This window comes from Cyanistes caeruleus, chromosome 1, assembly GCF_971803275.1.
Source record: "Cyanistes caeruleus chromosome 1, bCyaCae1.hap1.1, whole genome shotgun sequence".
Taxonomy (NCBI): domain Eukaryota; kingdom Metazoa; phylum Chordata; class Aves; order Passeriformes; family Paridae; genus Cyanistes; species Cyanistes caeruleus.
This window is the reverse complement of record NC_141701.1, coordinates 35,846,454-35,849,848: the sequence shown is the minus strand read 5'-3', so window position 1 is coordinate 35,849,848 and position 3,395 is coordinate 35,846,454. Positions and strand designations below refer to the sequence as shown.

The window sequence follows — 3,395 nt, the reverse complement described above, 5'->3', positions numbered from 1 at the left end:
TGCCGCAGAGACACCGCGCAGCTCCGGGACGGGGAGAGGGCTGTCCCCGCACGGCCAGAGAGCCGCTCCGGCCCCGCCGCTGCCCTGCCGGGACGGGCACAGCGGGAACAAAGCCGCGGGGCACGGCTCGGCCCGGCCCGGCTCCGCCGCGCCCCCGGCCCGGGGCCGGGCTCCGGAGCGCTGCGGGCGGGAGGCTGGGGCGGCGCGGGGCCGGGGGGCGCGGCGGTGCCGCAGCGAGGGGGGTCGGATGCCGTGCGGGGAGGGTGGCCTCTGGGTGAGCCGGGGATCAGGCTCCTCTTCCTCGCTATGACTGTACAGATTCATGTGACATTGAGGTTGGGGAGGTGGGGGAGGGCGGGGGGTGGGGGGAGAGGACCCGGAGGGAAGGGGGAGGGTTGAACTTTCTGCCGGGCTCGGCTTTTCACACCTTTCTCTCCCGATGATGCGTGAGGACGTTTTGGGAGAGAGAGGCTCGGCGGGGTCCCCTCCGACCAGGTCCCCCTCGACCTTGCGGGGACCCGGCCGGGCGGCGCGGGTCTGGGATTGTGCCGGGTTTCAAGGACACGGGAGATGATCAGGACTTTGGGAGCCAACATCTGCCTGGCTGGTGACGTCAGCAACCCCGTGTAATCCTCTTGTACTGAAGGCAGATGCCTTATTTGTTTGGCTGGAGAGGCATTAATCCCTAATTCTGGAGCAGCAAGCGAGGGGGAGAGACCGGACCGCTTCCTATCCCCCGAAAGCAGCTAGAGGGGCTCTCCTCTCCTGCGCTCCGCGGCTCCGACTGGGTGGAGGAGCCGCCAGCCCTCGGCAGGTTTGACCATTTCCTTTTTGATTATGATTCTCTTTTTCGGTATTTGGACTGGGTTGCTATTTCTTATTTTTATTTGGATGCTTGGATTTCTCCCTATGATTCTTTGCTCTAGTACGGTCCTCAAGACGAAAAAGAAGGGGGGACTGCTGTTCCCCACCCCCTTCACAATCCCTGTATTTTATTATTTTCTTTTCTTCTTTTTCCTTTTTTTTAAAAAAAAATAAAATAATAATAATTAAAAAAAAAAGCTTTCCCCGGTGCTTGCTCTCCGGGGATTCTGCAGCGGTGGGCAGGGAGGTTGCTCTCTGCGGTTCCCCGCGGCTGGCCCGTTCCCACCGCGCTGCAGGGACCCAGATGCCCGCTCACCCTAGCGCTGCGGTGATGGGCGTTCCGCCTTGTCCCTTCCTCGGCCGCCGACCAAGCAGCCCCACAGGCTCGGGTCTGGCCGACCTCAGCTTCGCGTCAGTCCGTGTGGCCCCCCTTCCCTTCGCTTCCTCCCCTTCCCCTTTCCCTCCCCGCCCTTCTCCTGCTCTGACTCCCCCCTCTCTCCCTTTTGTCATTGGCAACCGCGCGGCGTGCGGGCTCCCGGCGCCCTTCCCTCCCCGCCTGCCTTTCCTTTCCTCCCCGCCTGCATTTCTAACGCTCTCGCTTTGTCTGTTTTCCAGGCGGCCGCACGCAGGAGCTACGGTGCCGAGGGGGGCCGGAGCCGCCTTCCCAGTTTGCCCCCGGATGCCCCGGCAAGCTACGGGAAAAGTCTCTGAGAAGCCCAGCTCGCCGCAGGATCCCGGCCGCGTGCAGCCGCAGCACATCCCCTTCGCCTCCTCTCTCTCTCCCGGGCCCTGGCGCCGAGGAAGCAGTCGAGGTCAGCTGCCCGCTTCCTGGGCTCCGGCCGTGGTCGAGCCCGCAGGGTGATGCAAGGTGCCCGGCCGCTCCACTCCTCCCCGGCGCGCCGTCGGCACCGAAAAGGAATGGTCCCGATCCTGAGCCGTGAAAGATGGCAAAAAACGTAACAATAATAATAATAAAAGCTCAGGCTAATTTTATTTTTTTTTTTTTTTTAATTACTGTAATGACTTCACCCCTCATTTCCTCACTCGCCAGTTCAGTGTAGGCAAGCCAGATGGGCTGCCCAGACCCTCCCGGGAAAGGGGCAGGTGCGAGTGAGTTAAATTTTTTTCTGCTTTACAAAGAAAGATGACACGTCCTGCCCTTTCATTTTTCATCGCCGAAAGATTCCCCTCTTCCCTCCCCCGCCCTCCCCCTGGCCGAGGGGAGCGGGGATGCTCTGGGGGTGCTGGCTCCCCCCTCCCGTGCTCCAGGGGAGCCGTAGACCCAGGCGGACCGAGACAGCCGGAAAGACGCGGTCATTCCTCTCAGCCAGGGATGCCAAATGACAGACGTCGAGTCGGGGAGAGTCAACTCCTGTGTTCAAAATCACGCGAAGACGCTGGTGAAATTAAAGCAGTCGTCTGGAAGTGTGCAATAAGCACAAGCTTATTTTAACTTTTTTTTTTTTTTTTTAATCCATTAAATACATATTTAAAAGCTTCCTGAGCCTTGCAAACAACAGACTAGCTAGTAAGAAAACTCGAGCATGAGTTATATCCAGCCCTGGCCAGAATGGGACTAGGGCGGAGGGAAATTACCGGGTTTTTTCGGGGATCGGTTGCTGTTCTGCTGAGAGAGAGAGAGAGAGAGAGAGAGAGAGAGAGAGTGCTCTAAGGCTCTGACTCTCCGTGTTCACAGCGGACCTTGATTTAATGTCATACAATTAAGGCACGCGGTGAATGCCAAGAGCGGATCCTCAAAGCAGCATGAAAGATCTCGCTAGAACATACCATAACAATAATGTTAATAATAAAAAAAATTGCAATTAGCTAAAAAAAAAAAAAAAAAAAAAAAAAAAGAAAAAGAAAGAAAAAAAGGAGAGACAAAGCAATAAAGAGCTCGACAACCTGTACTCACCTACGGAAACAGAGACTAACTAGGACTGGTGGACTGATTGGCTCAGCCCGGTGGAAAGGAGATGCCGCTGCCACGGGACGGGCGCCCGCGGGGGCAGCTGTCAGCAGCAGGTAACGGGGCCGTGGGGGGCTACAGGAGCGGTGCGGTGGCCGTGGTGGTTTTTCAAGGTAGTGGTGACTCGACCTCTCGCTTTCTTGGGCTGAACCATGTAAAGTCGATTAATGGGAAATAAATACATTTTCTAATATTATCATCGCGAGGATTGTTCTTTGCGCTTCGCTCAGCCGGTAGCTAGGAGTGCCCGCTCGGTAATGGCTCCTCCTCTTGCGGGGCTCCTCTGGAAGCCGCGGAACGCAGAGCCCGGGGCAGCGGCGCGGTGCGCGGGGGCAGCGGAGCAGCAGCGTCCGTGCCGCGGGCGGGCCGAGGCAGAGCCATGTGCAGAGCCGGAGCGCGGGGCGGGGGGTGCCCGAGGTGCCGCGGGGGCACCGCAGCACCGCCGTGTGCGGAGAGGCAGCTCGGATGCGCGGAGAAGAGTGCGCGGAGGTTGCGAGGGAGAGGCGGGGAGGGGGAGCAGCGTGTGGGCACGGTGCGGGGAGAGCGGAGCAGAGCGGTGCCG

The 3,395-nt window shown here is 59.1% G+C and overlaps 1 long non-coding RNA gene across 1 annotated transcript; it reads left to right on the top strand.

Annotated features, from left to right (window-relative positions):
• Window positions 1-406: 406 nt before the first annotated feature.
• LOC111924691 (uncharacterized) lies at window positions 407-3,029 on the top strand. The gene is made up of 2 exons (XR_002861805.2): window positions 407-814; window positions 1,480-3,029. It is a non-coding gene; the product is annotated as an uncharacterized LOC111924691 (long non-coding RNA).
• Window positions 3,030-3,395: the final 366 nt, after the last annotated feature.